Here is a 22,731-nt window from a genome sequence, read left to right as displayed (position 1 = left end):
CCTGTACACCCTCGACGGCCCCTGCAGGCAGCCCACAAAACAGGGGACTACCCTGCACACCTGCTCATGTCTCCCACCACCCCACCCCCCACCATCCAGGGGCACCCTCCACCAGGCCCCCACTCATGTCTCCCACTACCCCCACCCCCCAGCAGTGCAGGGGCAGCCTCCACCAGGCCCCCACTCATGTCTTCCACCACCCCCAACCCCCAGCAGTGCAGGGGCAGCCCCCACCAGGCCCCCACTCATGTCTCCCACCACCCCCACCCCCCAGCAGTGCAGGGGCACCCTCCACCAGGCCCCCACTCATGTCTCCCACCACCCCCACCCCCCCAGTCACCAGGGGCACCCTCCACCAGGCCCCCACTCATGTCTCCCACCACCCCCACCCCCCACCATCCAGGGGCAGCCTCCACCAGGCCCCCACTCATGTCTCCCACCACCCCCACCCCCCTGCCACCATGGGGACCCTCCACCAGGCCCCCACTCATGTCTCCCACCACCACCACCCCCCAGCAGTGCAGGGGCAGCCCCCACCAGGCCCCCACTCATGTCTCCCACCACCCCCACCCCCCCCAGTCACCAGGGGCACCCTCCACTAGGCCCCCACTCATGTCTCCCACCACCCCCACCCCCCACCATCCAGGGGCACCCTCCACCAGGCCCCCACTCATGTCTCCCACCACCCCCACCCCCCAGCAGTGCAGGGGCAGCCTCCACCAGGCCCCCAATCATGTCTCCCACCACCCCCACCCCCCACCATCCAGGGGCACCCTCCACCAGGCCCCCACTCATGTCTCCCACCACCCCCACCCCCCCAGTCACCAGGGGCAGCCTCCACCAGGCCCCCACTCATGCCTCCCACCACCCCCACCCCCCCAGTCACCAGGGGCACCCTCCACCAGGCCCCCACTCATGTCTCCCACCACCCCCACCCCCCACCATCCAGGGGCACCCTCCACCAGGCCCCCACTCATGTCTCCCACCACCCCCACCCCCCTGCCACCATGGGCACCCTCCACCAGGCCCCCACTCATGTCCCCCACCACCACCCCCCCCCAGCAGTGCAGGGGCAGCCCCCACCAGGCCCCCACTCATGTCTCCCACCACCCCCACCCCCCCAGTCACCAGGGGCACCCTCCACCAGGCCCCCACTCATGTCTCCCACCACCCCCACCCCCCACCATCCAGGGGCACCCTCCACCAGGCCCCCACTCATGTCTCCCACCACCCCCACCCCCCAGCAGTGCAGGGGCAGCCTCCACCAGGCCCCCACTCATGTCCCCCACCACCCCCACCCCCCACCATCCAGGGGCACCCTCCACCACGCCCCCACTCATGTCTCCCACCACCCCCACCCCCCAGCAGTGCAGGGGCACCTTCCACCAGGCCCCCACTCATGTCTCCCACCACCCCACCCCCCCAGTCACCAGGGGCACCCTCCACCAGGCCCCCACTCATGTCTCCCACCACCTCCACTCCCCACCATCCAGGGGCAGCCTCCACCAGGCCCCCACTCATGTCTCCCACCACCCCCACCCCCCTGCCACCATGGGCACCCTCCACCAGGCCCCCACTCATGTCTCCCACCACCACCACCCCCCAGCAGTGCAGGGGCAGCCCCCACCAGGCCCCCACTCATGTCCCCTATTACCCCCACCCCCCCGCCACCAGGGGCACCCTCCACCAGGACCCCACTCATGTCTCCCACCACCCCCACCCCCCCAGTCACCAGGGGCAGCCTCCACCAGGCCCCCACTCATGTCTCCCACCACCCCCACCCCCCACCATCCAGGGGCAGCCTCCACCAGGCCCCCACTCATGTCTCCCACCACCCCCACCCCCCACCATCCAGGGGCAGCCTCCACCAGGCCCCCACTCATGTCTCCCACCACCCCCACCCCCCACCATCCAGGGGCACCCTCCACCAGGCCCCCACTCATGTCTCCCACCACCCCCACCCCCCCAGTCACCAGGGGCACCCTCCACCAGGCCCCCACTCATGTCTCCCACCACCCCCAACCCCCACCATCCAGGGGCAGCCCCCACCAGGCCCCCACTCATGTCCCCTATCACCCCCACCCCCCGCCACCAGGGGCACCCTCCACCAGGCCCCCACCCATGTCTCCCACCACCCCCACCCCCCAGCAGTGCAGGGGCATCCTCCACCAGGCACCCACACATGTCCCCCTGCCCCCAGGTCCTGACGATACTCAATCATGGCAGTAATGGGCAGCATACCCACCACAAACACCCAGGCAAGGATTGCATCCACCCACATAGTGAATGCAATTACATGATACAACCCCAATGGCAAGTATGTAAATGAACACATGTCCGTCACACACACATACACAACGGGTGCAAGTGAATGTCAAAACCCATATCATGACATGTATGAAACCAATGAGAAAATACCACAAGTGAAAGTTAAAAAAACATGTATTAAAGATGAAAAATAAGTAAACAAATCAAACATACAACAATGGGGATAACAAAATAAATGGTCCATGTCCGAGAACAAATGTAAAAATAAAAAAAACAAAGTAATCCAAAAACAAATGTTGTCCAAAGCAATGTCATGTGGAAGGAAAATAATGAAAAACCATTTCCTCATGGTGAACACAATAATCAATAAAAAAAATGTTTCTTCAAAAAGCAAACTATATACACGAATATTCCAGGGTCCATGAGCCCAACACCATAAATGAAACCTACTACTACCTAATGAAAAAAATATCTACAAAAAAGTGGCCATTGTCCGAGCGGTCCAAAAAAATAAAAATGAATAAAGGAAACATAACACTAACTAACTAAATAACTATATACAAAGGCAGCGGGCAAGTCCTGCGGCTCACTCGGTGATGTTGCTGGCCAGGGCATCATCGAACTCCATGTCGATGTCCTGGAGGCGGGACTCTGTCCTGGCCGCGAGGTCTCGCAGGGATAACCCCATGTCCAGCTCAAACTCCCTGCGAGCTTCCTCGAGGCACTCAGCCCGCCTCAACGCCCGACGCATGGAGAACTCCGCCCTGACCATGGTGAGCCGCTCCCCTTCCGCCCGCTGCCGCTCCGCACCTATCCGCTGGACCAACTTCTCCCACACGGAAGACACCACCATCCCAGGGTTGCCCTGCCCTCCGGCCGATGCCTGCCCCTCCGATCTTGATGGCCCCGAGCCATGATGCCTCCCACGTCGAGCCTGCTGCTGCCTCCGACGCCACTGCCTCTGCCAGCACGACGGCATCCAGGCTGATGGAAACCACCAACGCCGTTGTGCACGTGCCCTGCCCGATGATGCTGTCACATCTTCCATCTGCTGGGGTCCAGTTGCTGTGTTGTCCACCCCTGCTGGACCTCTGACTCCCAACTGTGGCAGGGATGGGATCCCCACCGAGCTGGCTGCATTGGTCGGGGCAGGTCCACAGGGGGCCCTGGTGTCATCTGGGCCGGAAGACGGCAAGGAGAACGACTGGTGTATAGCCTGCACAGAGGAGGAGAGGGCCGCCAGATTGGCCAACACATGCAGCAAACCCCCGAACATGGCCGATCCCAATTGGGCCACGTCGGCACGGTGCACTTCGTGATGACGTGCGTGCTCCTCCCGGGAAGCATGCACGGCATCACGAATCACAGCCGTGCGCATCGCGACCCCAATCAGGACCTTCTCCACACGGCCAGGGGTTCCCACGTCCGCAGGTGGAGGGGAGTCAGGTGACATGGACATCCCCTCTACCTGCGGACGGGCCTGGGACGGGGCATCCCTGCTGGTGCATGGTGGTGCACTCACAGGGTCAGGGACAGCGACAGGCACAGGCCCGTCCACGGTGACCTGTGCTGCCTCCTGCCCCTGGCCCTGGACTGCACCACTTGCACCAGCAGGGATGCCCCCACCAGGCCCCATGTGTGCCCCAGTGGCGGCCTCCTCCTCCTCTGTGCAAACCACCAACCTGGATGGCTCCTCACCGTCTCCCACCATAGCAGGCCCCTGTGGGGGCTCACCCACCCCTTCCGCTGCAGCCGTGGGGGCATCCCCGCCGCCTTGCTCCACAGCGCCGTCTCCGCCCTCTTCTTCACTAGCCGCTGCGTAGAGGGAGACAAAGAACACAAGCATCAGGGTACTGTACAATGGTCCCCTAGACAGGAAGCAATAGCAGATGAGCACCACTGTCAAAGTACACTTCCATCATGTCCCTCCACAACACATGGGTCAGTCCAGGCAAAACACACACAGTAACAGGCATGGTGCATGCCATGGACATTTCCATGCATGTCCAATGGACTCTTGAAACATTCAATGATATGTAACTCACATGCATCATGGCTCATGCCTATCACATGCACACACTTCACCTCAGTCACATCCATCTGGCCCCAAACACACCAAACACAGCGGATACAAGGGTAATTTGGCTGCTTCACTGAATCTGTGCATTGTCACACACATGGGTCATGCATCCATGGCATGCACAAGTCACAGACACGCAGGTCAGGCACACAGACATGGCTACCATATATGTACCTGGCATCAGCACCCATCCCTCACCCCCAACCATGTCCAGGTACAGAGACTGGCATGCTCTCATGTTCAAAATCTGCATAGGGCTCCCCATGCGGCATTTGAACACATGCAACAACCATGTGGGTCACACATCACTGGTCGCACATGCATTACTATGATGTCCCTGCACACATACATGCATACATGGCCTATGGCACACATACAGGCAAGTATCATAGAACCAGCACACCGCAACATGCCCTGTCTCACACAGTAATGCTTGGACACTTACCGCTCAACTCCAGACGGGCCTCCCTCTCAAGGATCTGGGCGTGGAGCGCTGGGCGTACGCGTTCCAGGACCCTCATCTGGATGGAACTCATGCGGCCCCGGCCCCCCTCCACGAGGCGCCGGGCCTTCACAAGGGTCCTGGACCTCAAGTCCTCCCAGCGCTTCTTGATCTTCAGGACGTTGCGGGTTGCCACCCCCTCCGCGTTGATGGCAACCACACAGTCGGCCCAGATCCTCTCCAGTCCTTCCTTGCTGGCGCGGGACGATCCAAAGAGGGCATCATACTGCCCCAGGACATGCTCCACCAGGACACCAACTTCGGTGGCAGTGAAGCTGGTGCCCCTCTGCCCCTCTGGCCTGGGGTTGCCACTGGTGCCAGATGTGGAAGTGCCCGACATGGCAACCCCAGAGGCAGGTGTGGGTGGGCAACTGGGTCCTGGGGCTGGGATGTGGAGCGATGTAATCCCAGTCGGGAGTCTTCAGTTCCAGCAGGGGTGGACACAGCAACTGGACCCCTGCAGATGGCTGATGTGCAGGCACCAAATGGCAGGGCACGGTGGCAGCAGGCAGGCAGGCAGGCAGGCAGCAGCAGATGGCACGTGGGAGGCTGCTCGGGGCACTGGGGGGCAGTAACTCGGCCTTCTGGGCAGGAGTGTGGTCTTCCGTGTGTTTTCGCGTGGCCAGCTTGATACGGAGTGATTTGGCACGTGAAAATCCTGCACGTCAGCGTGAAATCCGAGGAAAGGCCCTTAGCGCATAAGCGCGTCAGCACGCATACGCGTTTCTATTGGACCAGAGTCCCTCAGCGCGTAAGCGCGTCTGTGACGTGACCCGCACGGGTGTTCCCCACTCAGCACGTGATGACGGAGCACACGTGGAAATACTGCACGTCACCGTGTAATTAGACAAAAGTGCGCGTACACGCGATTGGCCTATGTACGTGTATTTCATAGGTGCGCAGGCACTTACACACGCAAGTACGTCAGCGCACCTGTATCCCGTGGTGCGTGGGAATTTCCACACGCTATTGGACTGGGAACTGGATTCCAGGGGTGCGCGGGTCACACGCTCGCCTAGAACACGCGCAAAGCATAAATTTGCGCACTTTAACAATAACAAGCTCAGACGCTAGGATGAACATACCGTTCCTAGCAGCAGTGGCAGTGGGCTACCAAAGGAGGAGGAGGAGGATAGTCAGGGCCAGAATATTCACACCCAGAACCAGCCTTTTCGGGATGCCTGATGACCAGGTGTATGGGAGGTACAGGTTTCCACCACACATAATACTCGACCTGGTGAGTGAGTGGGAGGATGACCTCACATCACCCACCCTGTGCTCCCAAGATCATTTCAGCGGACAAGTGCCATAGTGGGTGGGGTGTCACAGGCCACCCAGTCACGCTGCCTACACCAGGTCTTGAACATCATCACTGCACGCCCATCAGTCCGCAGGCACATATACCTGCCCAGAACACCTGCAGAAAGGCATGCTGCCGCCCTGGATTTTTACGGTGTGGCACGATTCCCCAAAGTGCTAGGTGCCATCGACTGCACCCATGTGGCTCTACGTCCCCCCAGGGCATCTGAGCACATCTATAGGAACCGCAAGCACTGGCATTCCATCAACGTGCAGGTAGCATGTAATGCCAAGGGAATCATCACCTCAGTATATTCCAACTATCCCGGGTCCACCCACGACAGCTTCATTTACCGAATGTCCACCCTAAGCCGGGACCTAGAAGCTGGGTGGCATGGCGATACATGGCTGCTTGGTGAGTATGTATGCCACTGCACATGCATGCATGTCAGATGCAGAGTTATGTCACTACCCCACTAATGATACCCATCACCTCCTCACCAGGGGACAGTGCCTACCCTCTGAGCACCCACATGATGACGCCAATTCGGAGTGCTCAAGTCACGCTTTCGCTCCCTTGACCGTTCTGGCGGGCAGCTGTTATATGCGCCCCCAGTAGTGTGCAGGATCATAGTGGCAGCATGTGTCCTGCACAATGTTGCAACACGCCGGGGCCTGGCCGTGGACATGGTGGGGCCCCCACATCCCCAACCACATGCACGCCCGCTGTGCATGGGAGGGGAGAGGGCACGGGGTGAGGCAACCCGTACGCAGCTGGTGGCTAATTACTTCACATAGAAATCACACCCCAGTGGAGTGCACACAGGCTTGGCACATACCATCTGATAAGCAATGATGACTCGACCTGACAATTAAGACGAACAAAGGGACTGTCAACTGTCAGAACCATAGCAGCCTGAGATTGTTCATGCATGCATGTTGGATACTGAGCAAGGTCACAACCCCACCAATGATACCAATCACCACCTCCACAGGGGGACAGTGCCTACCCTCTCAGCCCCCACATGATGACGCCAATTCGGAACCCCACCACGCCACCCGAGGTAAGATATAACACAGCCCACATTACGACCCGGGGCATAGTGGAGCGCACATTCGGAGTGCTAAAGTCACGCTTTCGCTCCCTTGACCGTTCTGGCGGCCAGCTGTTATACGCTCCCCCAGTAGTGTGCAGGATCATAGTGGCAGCATGTGTCCTGCACAACGTTGCAACACGCCGGGGCCTGGCCGTGGACATGGTGGTGGCCCCACATCCCCAACCACATGCACAGCCGCTGCGCATGGGAGGGGAAAGGGCACGGGGGGAGGCAGCCCGTACACAGCTAGTGGCTAATTACTTCACATAGAAATCACACCCCTGTGGAGTGCACACTGCCCTGGCACATTCCATCTGACAATCAATGATGACTCAACCTGACACTGATCCTGAATGTCTGGAGAATGAACCGTGAATACCATATCAGCCTGAGATTGTTCACCTGGAAGTGTCACAATGTGTGCATCCCTACCCACACAGACACCACCAATGCAGTTTTGTGGAGTTACACATTCAAGCAGCTAAAAAGAATACCCACTTGCAAAATGCAACAAGAGGACAGTGCCATGTCAGCCAACCCAACCCCAGCACCGCCACACGACACACCGTGCCATGTCATGCCATTTGCAGGTAAACAAAGTAATCCCCACAACATGACACTAGTGTCACTATGTACAGTGTCCCTATTAGAAACCTGCAACACCTGAAATGCTCACAGCAATGCCGGACCAACAACATACTTGAGCACGTACTACCATTAACATGACATCACAAATGTTACATATTAGTAGTCTCACCACCTGGAAATGCCTGCACTCCCACCACTACCAACTGTGCAGTGTTGGCGCCATGTAGAGTTGTAGGTGCACTGCTGACAACATGGACCCCATCTCCAGACTAGAGGTCCTTGTGTAGACATGAGGAAGGGACCTGCAAATTGGGAGGTAGACACAGAAGATGAGTTACACATCAATGCAACATGCAGTGTACAACACAACAGCAATATGCACTAGGAATGTATACACAGTATTGACTACAGACTGCCCACACAGCTCATGGGAGTCCAACGTCACTGTGTAATTCACTGTCACTTGGGCACACCCTTTGCAAGCCCATGGAAACGGGAAGCAGGAGGGGTGTGTGTGACTCAAACCCAAGCATCTGAACCAAATACATTACAAGCCTGCATGTGCCCAGCCACAATGCAGCGTATGCCCACAGGAACCACGGAAGCCAACAAATTGTCCCAAAAAAATAGGGAATAAAATAAATAAAAATAAAAATAAAAATAAGAAACAATCAAAAATGGCCATTGATGGGCCCGGGGGGGTTGGGGAGGCCACCCTGGAGGTCCGAGGACAGGATGCACACCAGAACCCACCTGTGTGGATCCTGGGAAAATAAAACACCTCCATGGGCTCATGGCCCACACGGCTACCCTGTTGTGGGAGTATCACTGCTGTCGCTATTATCACCCTGTGCAGCTGCATCCGGAGGTGGTTGCACTATGGGAGGCAGCCCACGCAAGGCCCTAGTCTGCTCCTCCATGGCTGCAAGCATGCGGGTGTGGTAGGTCTGGTTCTGGAGGATGAGTGTGCGGAGGTCCCCATGCAACAACTCACGGGATGCCCGGACCTCCGCCCTCGTTGCCTGCATCTCAGCTGAGAGCGTACGGGTGAGACGCACCAGCTGCTGTTCTGTCCTTTGGTGTGTTGAAGCCTCAAGCTCAACAAGAGTCGTCCTGAGGTGAAGGAGCTCCTGCCTCAGGGCTTCCCTGTGGCCCTGGGACTCAATGGAGATGGCCTCCTGCAGAGTCGCCAGTGCCGCCCGCCTGTCCCTGTTGGACCCCAACATGTCCTCCCTGTGTGACTGGCAGATGGAGTCGGTTGCCTGCTCTAGTCGCTCCATCAGCCTTTCTGGGGGGACAATGGAAGTGGCCACCCTATCCATGGCCTGAGCCATCATCTCGGATGATGCAGCCTGTTGGGTTGCCATACTGTAAATGGATTGCTCCCATGCCGTATTGCCAGGTGGCGTACGGCCACCACGTCGGCGGGCACCACACCTGTCTGGGGCAAGGCGAACTGCGCCTTGCTGTGCCGGCACTGCCTGAGGCTGCAGGACTGCATTCCCCCTCTGATCTGCTGGCCCAGGAACAGGATCAGATGTCGCGGAGTGTGACCCTGCATCCGTAACCACCAAAGGCGTAGCTGCCAACACTGACATCCCCATGGAGGGTTCTGACCCCGGTGCAGGTGGGTGAGACAGAACAGAATCCCTCCCTGGAACACTCACCTGCGACGGCACGTAGGTCTCATCCGAATCAACACCTGAGTACAGCTCGGGGGAGGTGCAGCCAGAGACACCCCTTGAGAGCACGACCTGCAGCACTTGTGGGTTCTCCCCCACCACCACACCACGTCCCTCACTGGTGGTTGGTCGGCCCTCGGACACCTCCTGGGTCTGCACCATCTCCACAACCCCAGCAGTATCAGGTGCGTCTTCCCCTGCAAAGACATGAAAACAAAGAAATGGAAACAGGCATTAGCACCATGGCACACAATGAGGGCTGAGAAGCAAGAGAACCAGTACTTGATTGACACATGTCCCACATGACTAAAACCCTCCCATGCATGCACCCTCACTGCGTATGAAGTGCAGGCAAATGGCACACACTGATGACACCAAGATGGAAGATGAACACATTTTCTGCATGCTGCCTGGCAGTGGCATCACACATTGGCCTGTGATTGCCAGGTGAAACACACATGCCATCACACAGATGGCATGTACCATTGCTATTGAGTGAAGATGGAGAGGAGGGCAGCACCTATTCATTCAGTCCAGTTCCCGCATGTAATTGCTTTTCTAATTCTAACAGGTCAGATTTTTCACCTGGAGCTGCCAGTCTGAAATGGTCCAATTGCACAGGGACATGTGTGTACAAATGATATCCAGGTAACAAAGTCACTCCACTTTACCATAGCCATGTCAGACATGTGACTAGTGGACAGCGACATGGCTAGTAAAAGTGGGGGAATGCAAACAATCTGACTGAATGAACAGTGAAAAATAAGCAACTATGTTGTGGCAAGGTGACACTTCAAGGGCAACTAGCGTGCAGTTGGGCTAGATGTCTACTGTTGGCAGAAGGGATACTGCTATGGCCAAATGCAGCTGCACAGGAAGTATTGCATGAAGCACTTGGCTGACCCATACGACTCAGGCGCGCACACTCTCACCTGGCACACAAACAGAAGCCCTCACACACACACCATGCACATGGATGACACACACATGCATGTGCACTCACCGGACAATGCCTCGTAATCAGCCAGATCTCCCACGCCTTGGATCTGTTCCTCCGTGACGTAGGTCCCAGCGACTGACTCATGTGGAGTGAGTTCCATGTCTACTACTGGAGACCCACCTCCAGTCACTAGAGTTGCGGCATGACTTGAGGCCAGCTTACTCTTTGCCCTGCGCCTTAGGTCATTCCAGCGCTTATAGCAATCATTGGCTGTGCGCCTCACGATTCCAAGGGCACTTACGATGTCCGCAACGGTCTGCCAGTGTGCCTGGCGTTGTGCAGGTGTGGTCTTGGATCCTGCAACAATGACCATCTCGTTGTCATGTCCGGACACATACTCGACAAGTGCATTCAGTTCGTCATCCGTGAAGCTGGGCTTCCTGGACGGGCCGGACTGTGTAGCCGTGTCTGGGGCATCAGCCTGTGCCGGACGAGCACTCTTCCTCTTCCGCTTGGAAGGTGGTGGTGATCCTGAGTGTCCTGCGCCGCTCTGGACACTAGGGGCAGGAGCCCTGGTGGACTCTTTATCGGGAGTGTGGGATTGCACACTCAGCATGGGAGTTGGTGCAGGCATTGGCTCTAGTGTGATGGTGTCAGGGGGAATGTCAGCAGCATGGACTAGGACCGACACTGTCCTGGCTGGGTGTGTGAGGGCTGGGGTGGATGGAGCCGCAGCTGCCCCTGCAGCCTCTCCGCCCTGCCTCCTTGGTGCAGCAGATGACCTTGCTGCCCCAGATCCACGTGGCATGATGGCATCAACGTGCACCAGCGCACGTGTCGTAGCCCTGCTGACCTGGAAGTCAGCCATGGAGTCAGCCAGGTCTGGTGCCACAATGGGCTGGTCCAACAAGGGCTGAGCATGGATGGTGTCAGCCACATCAGCCTCAACGGGAGGGGGGGAGGGGGGATTATGGGTGCCCGTGACTGGTCCTCCACACATGGGGGGACAGGCTCACCCTGCAAGTTACGACCACGTCCCCTACCAGATCCACCACGGCCACCACTTGTGGCTCTTCCACCTTTGCCACCCTTACGGAATCCTCGCCTCCCAGCCATGGCACTGATGTTAATGTGCGTATGGGAGTGGATGTAGACTATTGTCCTGGGCAATTGGGGGTCAAAGGGGTTGGGTACCAGATGGTAATTGTACCCTAGTGCTCTAGTAAGGCTGAATGTAACCCCTGGGGAAAGATGACGGGTCACGCAACGCACAGGAGGCCCAAAAAAAGGGAGATGACGTACACGCAACCCCTCCTAGACCACGTGTGCAGAAAGAAAAACCTGCACTACGCTGTGGCACCCAGTAACACAAGAATGAACGTATGCGTGTCACACGCAGCCTAGAATGACCTCTGAAGGGGTAGGCTACACACGGGGCAAGCACTGATGTTAGATACGTGCGTGACTCACCGTCTGCCAGGTAAAAGAGCGTGAAAAATGAGCGCGTTTGGTTGGCAACACCCCCGCCAAAAGAAGATATGTACGCTGTCTGAGGAGACAGGACAACAGTAGAAGGGAATACTGTTTGAGGGAACAGGCCCAGGTAAACCAGTACAAGAGAAAAAATAGAAAAAGCTGTCAGAGGTAACAGGGAGTACGAACTTGAAACGCCGTGAAGTAAATCGCGTGTGAAACGACAAGAAGTACAGAATTCACCCACTCGCTCTCCACGAAAAGCAGTACAAGGAATTGGTGTTCTACACGTACCTTATATGCAGGCCCACACGTACAGCGTCACTTACGCGGCGTGTACGTGCTAGGCCCATTCCCACCAATTACACGCTTTGTCACTTCTGCGTGTAGGTCCATTTGCACCAATTACACGCTTTGACACTTCTGCGTGTAGAGCTATTTCCACCAATAACACGCTTTGACACTTCTGCGTGTAGGTCCATTTGCACCTATTACACGCTTTGACACTTCTGCGTGTAGGGCTATTTCCACCAATAACACGCTTTGACACTCGGACGTGTCACGCAACTTTTTCCTACGTGTGCACGTGACTTCATAGACGCGCATACGCGTTTACGCGCTAAGGGCCTTTCATCGATTTACACGCAGACGTGTGGGATTTTCACGTGCAAAATCACTCACTATGTATCAAGCTGTCCACGCGTTCACACACGAAAGACCACGCTCCTGCCCAGGAGGCCAAATTACTGCCCCCCAGAGCCCTGAGCACGCTCCCACCTGCCATCTGCTGCTGCCTGACTGCCTGCTGCCCACGTGCCCTGCCATTTGCTGCCTGCACATCAGCCAGGGGTGCTGTTGCTGTGACCACCCCTGCTGGAACCAAAGGCTCCCGACTGCTTTTCCGTCGCCCCACAGCCCAGCCCCAGGACCCAGTTGCCCACCCACTCCTGCCTCTGGGGTTGCCATGTCGGGCACTACAACATCTGGCACCAGTGGCAACCCCCGGCCAAGTAGGCAGAGGGGCACCAGCTTCAGTGCCAGGGAAGTTGGTGTCCTGGTGGAGGATGCCCCTGGTGGCTGGGGGGTGGGGGTGGTGGGAGACATGGGTTGGACATGGGTGGGGGCCTGCTGGCAGGTGCCCCACAGCGCTGGGGGGTGGGGGTGGTGGGAGACATGAGTGGGGGCCTGGTGGAGGGTGCCCCTGGTGGCTGGGGGGTGGGGGTGGTGGGAGACATGGGTGGGGGCCTGGTGGAGGCTGCCCCTGCACTGCTGGGGGGAGGGGGTGGTGGGAGACATGGATGGGGGCCTTGTGAAGGGTGCCCCTGGTGGCAGGGGGTGGGGGTGATAGGGGACATGAGTGGGGGCCTGGTGGAGGCTGCCCCTGCACTGCTGGGGGGTGGGGGTGGTGGGAGACATGAGTGGGGGCCTGGTGGAGGGTGCCCCTGGTGGCTGGGGGGTGGGGGTGGTGGGAGACATTGGTGGGGGCCTGGTGGAGGGTGCCCCTGCACTGCTGGGGGGTGGGGGTGGTGGGAGACATGAGTGGGGGCCTGGTGGAGGGTGCCCCTGGTGGCGGGGGGGTGGGGGTGATAGGGGACATGAGTGGGGGCCTGGTGGAGGGTGCCCCTGGTGGCTGGGGGGTGGGGGTGGTGGGAGACATGGATGGGGGCCTGGTGGAGGGTGCCCCTGGTGGCGGGGGGGTGGGGGTGATAGGGGACATGAGTGGGGGCCTGGTGGAGGGTGCCCCTGGTGGCTGGGGGGTGGGGGTGGTGGGAGACATGGATGGGGGCCTTGTGAAGGGTGCCCCTGGTGGCGGGGGGGTGGGGGTGATAGGGGACATGAGTGGGGGCCTGGTGGAGGCTGCCCCTGCACTGCTGGGGGGTGGGGGTGGTGGGAGACATGGATGGGGGCCTTGTGAAGGGTGCCCCTGGTGTCGGGGGGGTGGGGGTGATAGGGGACATGAGTGGGGGCCTGGTGGAGGCTGCCCCTGCACTGCTGGGGGGTGGGGGTGGTGGGAGACATGAGTGGGGGCCTGGTGGAGGGTGCCCCTGGTGGCTGGGGGGTGGGGGTGGTGGGAGACATGGGTGGGGGCCTGGTGGAGGGTGCCCCTGCACTGCTGGGGGGTGGGGGTGGTGGGAGACATGAGTGGGGGCCTGGTGGAGGGTGCCCCTGGTGGCTGGGGGGTGGGGGTGGTGGGAGACATGGGTGGGGGCCTGGTGGAGGGTGCCCCTGCACTGCTGGGGGGTGGGGGTGTTGGGAGACATGGGTGGGGGCCTGGTGGAGGCTGCCCCTGCACTGCTGGGGGGTGGGGGTGCAGGGGGACATGAGCAGGTGTGCAGGGTAGTCCCCTGTTTTGTGGGCTGCCTGCAGGGGCCGTGGAGGGTGTACAGGGAACACCTGTGAGGACCCACCCAGCCTAATTGCGTGTGATAATTCCCGCACACCCCTGTAATACACGTACCTGCCCAAATCGCATGTGAGAATTCCCGCGCACCCCTGTAATACACGTACCCAGCCGAATCACGTGTAGAACTTCCCGTGTACCCCTGTAATACACGTACCCAGCCAAATCGCGTGTGATAATTCCCACGTACCCCTGTAATACACGTACCCTGGCCAATCGCGTGTAGAACTTCCCACGCACCCCTGTAATACACGTACCAAGCCAAATCGCGTGTGATAATTCCCGCGCACCCCTGTAATACAACTACCTGGCCAAATCGCATGTGAGAATTCCCGCGCACCCCTGTAATACACGTACCCAGCCGAATCGCGTGTAGAACTTCCCGTGTACCTCTGTAATACACGTACCCAGCCAAATCGTGTGTGATAATTCCTGCGTACCCCTGTGATACACGTGCCCTGGCTAATCGCGTGTAGAACTTCACGCGTACCCCTGTAATACACGTACCCTGGCTAATCGCGTGTATAACTTCACGCGTACCCCTGATATGCACGTTACCCGCTTTGCGTTCCTTGTTTGGCAGCCCTGTAGACTGGTCCAGGGTTAGCGCAGCCCTTTGCGATGATTTAGCGATTTTGATGGCTTTTCCTTGCGCAAGGGCGTTCTTGGGGGCGTTACTGGCGCTGCTGCAGGGTCGCTGCGATACCCTGCGCCACGGCTGGTTTGGGAGCCTAAAATCCATGAATACGCTGTGCGCGGAAATCGGTTTTAGCGCACGTGCCTGGCGCAGACAATCGCACGCGGACACTCTGCGCCAGCCGCTTGCGATACTTTTCTGCGAAATTCTATGAATTACCCTGAAAGTTGAGACATGATCTATACTCAGAATAGCAGTGCACGCATGGGGTAAGGAAAGAGGACAGGGTTACACAAGGGAGAAAGAAAGGCACGCCTGATCAGATCAGGCCCGGCTCCAGCAGGGGGGGCAGGGGGGCCAGGCCCCCCAAGAATCTGCTCTGCCCCCCCCCCCAGAAGGAGGCCTCTGTTTGGACCAAAAGTTGTTGCTGCTTGTGTGCGTACCGTTTTCTTTTAGTTACGTTAATGAACGTGAACAAAAGAAAATGGTACATGCACACGGCGCGCACATCGCACAGTGGTCAAGAATAGGGTTAAGGGCAGGTGGGCTGCTATTATTAGATGCGGGCGCTTTTTGGACTCCAAAAAGCAGCCGCAGCAGCCCGTCTGCCCTTAACCCTGGAGCACTGCAGTAAGTGGCTAAGTCACTTACAGCGCACGCACGCAGAGCAACACAGAACAAGGCTGCTCAGCTGGTGCTGGATCGGCGCACAGGCTGCCTTGGCCCACGCCTGCGCATTGATTGAGCATTTTCACGTGCCCTCACTATGCGCAGGCGTGGGCCAAGCCTAAACACCCTTCCCTTGCTGGCACAAACATCATACTGCAGTGAATGCAGACAAGGGTCTGGCAGGCTGCAGTGTCAGTGCGCCTACAATTGGAACTTCCCAAGTTCCAAGGCTGGAGTCAGTCGGACTCTGAGACAGAGAGTAGAATTTCAGTTGCAGGTAGGTGGTGGAGGAGGCAGAGACCAGTCTGCCGTAGCCCCAGGGTGGCATACTTGCCAACCCTACAGATTTAGGCAGTAGGCTACTGCTTTTTAAGCAGTCCTACAGCCTACAGATAATCTGAACCTGCAGCCTGCCGTAGAGTCACATAAATGACTACTCACCACTTTAAAAAGCAGTAGCCTACTGCCTACAAGCTAAATCTGTAGGGTTGATTTCAGTGACAGATCCTACTGCTTTTTAAAGTGGCGAGTAGTCATTTATGTGACTCTACGGCAGGCTGCAGAACCAAGCATGCAACACATAATTATACATTTTTAACATTTCAACATCTTTCCATGTTGTGATGTTTGATGGGTTGTGTATTTTAGAATGCTTCAATGGTGCCAACAATGTATGTTTTGTATTTTTGTTGTTGTTGCTTTCTTGGCTGTGTAGGGTTAGAAATTGACAGGTGCAGAGGGAGAGGTGCCGTGCCTCTTTGGGAGAGATACACCACATGTCAGAATGAGGTGCAGAGAGAGATATATTGCTTGAGAGAGACAGCAATGTGTGGTGGGGTTGGGAGTGAGGAAGAAAAATGGGAGGAGGTGCCGCAGTAGGGTGTGGTACATTTGACAGTAGGGTGCATGGGATGGTTGTAGTCATAGAGGGAGAAGTACACTGAGAATCAGCAGTTTAAGTAGTAGTGTGGTAGGTTCAGAGAGCGTGATCTATGAGAAATATAGCTAGCAGGGACTCGAGACAGGGTTTACACGAGAGAGCTCAGCTGTTTGGGAGATAGCTGTGCACTGGCAAAACCATTGCTGCATAAAAAAAAAAATCACAGCAGGTTCAAATATTGCCACAATTTGTGAAGTGCTAAACAACTATGCAGATGCTTTTCCAGGACTGCATTAAATATATGTCTCTGCACTGGTCATAGGCATTTCAACTGCGTCCTGTGAGAACTCATTTTCTACTATGTCCCGTGTAGTCACAGCCTTTCGGTGCTCAATGCTTCATGATCGCGAAGAAAATCTGACCATATTAGCATACGAGAGGGAACTGGCGGTAAATCTTTGCATGGATGACTTTGTAAGGGAGTTTTCAAAGATAAAGAGAAAATCACCCCTTTAAATCAGTTGTCAAAAGACTATTCTCATTTGTCGAGAATACAGCTTTTGAGAAAGAAATTCACGTCTTTTTCATTTTTTCCTCTAGTGTTTTTTGTTCAAAGTATTTTTGTTTTTGGGGAGTACACCTTAAGTCTAACCTAATTAATCATAAATATTTATGCAGTTTGAATTCTACAAATGAAATTATTTTTAAAGAACACAGATGGGCTGCTTGGTTAAAAAGGCAAGGACAAAACCAACGGTTTGTGCTTTTGTTAGGTATGTGGTAGGCATTTGCTAGGCATTGCTACTATGGTGGTACTACCTGACCATAGGTGGCACTACCTGACCATAGGTTTGCAACAGTTCCGGGAAAATGATGTGATTACCTAGACATTTGATAGCAGTGCTTGGCAAATTCCTATGTAATACCTATACATAAGCCACCTGGCTTTGTCAATGCTTGTTTTTAACAGGACTTCAGTGCAAGGAACAGATAATAATCAAGTGGCTAATAGCGCACTTGGTCAATACATGTTTATTACACCATTAGCCATTTACTTCTGCAATACACTCTCAGCAGACTGCTTAGAAATAACTGGCAGAAAAAAGTGTGAAATTTCATATTGATAGAGTGAGCTCAAAGAGATCTCAGGGGGATGTGTTTTGGGTGGCTAGGGGCAGGTAGTGGGTGTGTCCTTTCTCACTTGCCAACTCCCACTCTATTGCACTCAAATACAATAGTTTCAGATTAAAGGTATCACATCATAGCCCAAACTAAAAATTAAATGGGTAAGATGTGCAGGTATGGACTTTGTAGAGCTCTTAATTTTTACACAAACTGCATGCAGAGTACCAACCTAATAACAATGCTTGATGCCTGCCCTAATTGAAGATGCCAATAATGGGACTTTTAGAATGTCTCTTCTATACTTGGGTGTCAGGCAGCCTGCCCTGCCTGAAAATGTGTCACGGCAAGAATGATGACTTTGTTGCTCTTCACTCTAAGGGTACCTCTCATAATGATTCCTACCTAATCAGAATGTATCCTTTATACTTAGGCGGGTTTAGCAGCTTGCCCTGCCTGCCAGGGACTAGGGCAAGATGGTGAGTATGGGCCGTGTTTTAGTGCTTTCTGTCGTACGTACTTACTAGAGGGTTTCTGACCAAACAAGTATGGAAGACTGCCCGGCCAGAGGATGTCATGGCTGCGGCTGTTTATAAAGTACTGATCCTCATTAGCTCATGCAGTTTGGATAACTGTCCATAGTGCCTGTATGGAAACAGAATCTAACCCATGTATTGTTTGTGCCAGAGGCTTGAAGGCTATATATATGCTGGTCCGATAGCACAGTGAGTAGAGCGCTCGCTTTGACATCTGTGCAGAGCCTGCTGATGCAGGTTCGAATCCCAGCAGGGCCAAACTCAGCCTTTCATCCTTCCGAGGTCGATAAATGAGCACCACACACCGTGGGTAATAATAAGCAGCACTCAGATACCTGTGGGTTCATAGCGCTATATAAATGCAACATTATTAATTATTATTATTATATAATGTATCTCCGGAGTGGGTTAGGCTACTCTCACACCAACTGGAAATTGGGCCCCTCCAATAAGACCTCTGGCCCACCTAGATGATACATTCTGGAGCCGGGCCTGGATCAGATCCCCTTACTAGGATAGAAAAGGCAGAAAGCAGAGATAGAAAAGAGACTAGATGAGTGTCTTTGTCACTGGTGTAAAAGACACTGGCATTGGGGAGACTCAAGACGAAAAGAGTCAAGGCTCCACCTAAGTAACATATGCCAAGCATTTTATTTATTTGATTATATATGTGTAAAGCACCCTAAGCCCTTAGGTAAACAGGGGCTATTAACAAATATAAACAACAAGGCAGGACATAGACAAGGAAACGAACACCAATCACAACCCTAAAGGCAGGTAAAACTGGATAAAACAAGAGCGAGAAGGCACAAGAACATAATCACATGAAAGAAAGACAATATTAAAAAGAGTGCGACCACAAAGGTACTAGCAATAACAGCTTTAGCACCGATCACTACGGCTATGTGGGAAGAAAAAAAAGGTTTTCAATGTTTTCTTAAAACCACCAAGGGTGGTCTCAAGCCTCAACGGAAGAGGGAGGACATTCCACAATTTATGGGCAAGATAATCAAAACAAGTATTTTCCTGCTCGCTCCAGGTTGACACGCGCTATCAGCAGCAAGTTGCAATTGTTTGATCTAAGTACCGGCCCATTCTGATACATAGCATAGAATCAGTGCTGCAGCTGCTCAAATGTATCGGATTTGGAGAGGAACGGCGGATAAGAGTAACACATTCACACAATACGCTACTTCTGATACATAGCATAGCAGCAGTGCTACGGCTGCACAAATGTATCGGATTTGGAGAGGAACGGCGGATAAGAGTAACACATTCACACAATACGCTCCTTCTGATACATAGCATAGCATCAGTGCTACAGCTGCTCAAATGTATCGGATTTGGAGAGGAACGGCGGATAAGAGTAACACATTCACACAATACGCTACTTCTGATACATAGCATAGCAGCAGTGCTACAGCTGCACAAATGTATCGGATTTGGAGAGGAACGGCGGATAAGAGTAACACATTCACACAATACGCTACTTCTGATACATAGCATAGCAGCAGTGCTACAGCTGCACAAATGTATGGGATTTGGAGAGGAACGGCGGATAAGAGTAACACATTCACACAATACGCTCCTTCTGATACATAGCATAGCATCAGTTCTACAGCTGCTCAAATGTATCGGATTTGGAGAGGAACGGCGGATAAGAGTAACACATTCACACAATACGCTCCTTCTGATACATAACATAGCAGCAGTGCTACAGCTGCACAAATGTATCGGATTTGGAGAGGAACGGCGGATAAGAGTAACACATTCACACAATACGCTCCTTCTGATACATAGCATAGCATCAGTGCTACAGCTGCTCAAATGTATCGGATTTGGAGAGGAACGGCGGATAAGAGTAACACATTCACACAATACACTTTCCTGTACCCAGCATTCTCTGCTGTCAGCCCTTTGCAACAATCTACACATGATTATAATGTCTGGTAAGAATAGCACAGCAATTATGACAGCCATCCAATGGTTTTGAAGTGTCTGTTGACCAATATTCTTTTTTACAAATAAGGATAAAATAACAAAAGCATTGGACCAGAAGAACATTCATACGATAGTACTGACTGCATGCACTAAAAAAACATAAAATGCAGTGTATTGTATGCCTGCAATTGCTGTGAGCAGTAACCTCTACCCTTCTTATCAGATAAGTTTTCAAGAGTGCTCTACAAGAACAGACATGGAATAACATCAAAAAAACGACAAAACAAACAAAACAGACTGTTCTTTATCTTAGATGTTTTCCAAACACACATTTTATTGAAAAAGCTTGTTTCTCAGTTGACTCGCAGACTCATCCGACCCAAGCACACTGCCTTCCAGCGAGTTTCCCTGTAAATATAAAAATTCTCTTACCTGTTTCAAGGTGGTGTAATCATAGGTCCTGCATGCTGTCTTCTGAGGGTGGCAACCCCAGTCAACGAATCTGAGGCAACAAGCACCAACTTGTCAGTTAAATCAAACACTGAGATCGATTTGGGTTAAGGTTAGGTCAGGGCTCACAATTTCCACTAGCCATTGGCTAATGATAATTGACAATTGGTGAGTAAGAAACAGTGAACCTCATTATATGTTTGCCGGTCTGGAAATTAAGCTCCGGCAATTACATTTACTGGAACTTTTCCAGCGGTGTGGTGGCCTGATTTATCTCCAGACAAGAGCTGAAGGTAAGGCAGGCATCCCACCAGCAAAAACCTGCTGGTATTACCGGCACCAGTTTTACCGGTGCTGTTAATAATTTACGGTTGCCGGCACCTGTAATCTGCTGGTAACACCAGCAGATCAGGCACCGGTAACTGTATTACCGTTTGGTGGTATCCTGGCAGATTTACCACCAGGATACCACCAAACATATAAAAGCTGTGTGTGTGCTGTATGAGTGTGCTGTATGTATGTGTAGAATTGAAGTGGAAAGTAACTTTTTATGGGCGGCTAGCAGCTTGCAACTTGATTTTTGTACCCCTGGTTAGTTCTTCAAAGATCTTTTAGTTCACATCACGGTTGTAGACAAACATAAACAGTGAAAGAGACACCCATGTACAGCAAAGACTGAGACTCCTACCCCCGCAAGTCAACCAACTTGCATACCCTAGTATTCACATAGGTTTGAATCCCAACAAATGATTGGCCTACTGAATACAAGAGATTTGACTATTACGATGACTTCATAAGGGAGGAACTGTGCCATAGTTAGTACAATACTCCACTTTGTGGCCGCCAGGTATTTCAAGGTCGAAAGCTCGGTCAGAGTTAGTTAAGCATGTAGCAGTGGCCAAGTGGAATACAATTAGGCTTTGAAACTTGTTCTTGCAATGCTAGCGGAGGAGGACATTTAATAGGGTGCTCTTAATATCAATTGGTGGTGAAAGCAACTCTAAAAAATGAATCGTGTTGGGATAGCAAAAATATAAAAGTTCAAACAAGTACAAAAGAATATTCTTCTCTTCAGTTGCGTTTTCCGTGTTAAACATGCACCAACCAAGAAGGTTACATTTCAGCTCACTTTGGTCCTTATTCTCACGAGTGACAAATCTCCCAATTCACAATACATTTCCAATTATATTGCTATGTTGCATAAATTAGATACTATTTCTTTCTCTTTGACTCTTAATGTACGTATATTTTTCTGTAATCAATAAAAAGGTCCTTAAAAACCTTTGCAATTTGCTTAACAACTCAGTTTTTTCCTAATACAAGTATGGCAGAAGCAGAACAAATAGTAGGTAATGGATTGGCTGCCATTTTGTATCGCTCCACCACATCAAAGGTTTGGCGGGAATATCTCAGCAAATTGCTGGAGGTATTTCTGTTTGCATAATGGAGAAATCCTCACCAAAAGAATTACCACTGGTGGTAATTCCTCCAGTCTCCATGAAACCCTACTGGACTCCATGATGTGGAATAACATTAACTCGGAATTTGGAGGATTTCATTCTATTTCCAATGGCAGTAGCAGTAAATGAGTTTGGCGGCTTCTTCTGCAAAACTAGTAAAGCCGGCCATTGTCCTATTGAAAAACAAAAGTATCCTGATCTTGGCCCCACATGGGTCTAAAGTCATTTTAGCAGCTTCCATTTAACAGTCTCATTGTTCACATTAAGGCCCTGATGTGCTGCGTGATACTTTTATGTGCATTATTCATTTGATTTGTTTATGTCTTTTGTGGCGTGTGCCATGTCTTCTCGAGGCTGCCTCAGAGAGATTGGTGGCTTTGCAGATGTCATCAGGGTAGAATGCATGGTCCTCATGTTCACGAGTTGCCATGACTGTCTTATCGGGCAATGGCTTCATTCGCGTGGAGTAGAGGACACTGCCCAGGGGTTGTCTGACTGGCAGGGCCCAGTCCTTCCGCAAAGTGGGTGAGGGTGTGGCCCCTTCCCTTTCTGGTCTTCTATGGAACAAAAAGATAGGCTTGTCTTTTATACCTTGGTTGCCAAAACTAACAGGGCTTACACAGTGACGTCTTTATGGGAGGGGAAACGGGGCTTGTGCCCCGGGCTCCCATCCTGGGATGCTTGGATGGGCCTGCCCACCCGTCCT

The sequence above is a fragment of the Ambystoma mexicanum genome, chromosome 4q (genome assembly GCF_040938575.1).
Source record: "Ambystoma mexicanum isolate Mex_15411 chromosome 4q, UKY_AmexF1_1, whole genome shotgun sequence".
NCBI lineage: Eukaryota > Metazoa > Chordata > Amphibia > Caudata > Ambystomatidae > Ambystoma > Ambystoma mexicanum.
This window is presented reverse-complemented; position numbering follows the sequence as displayed.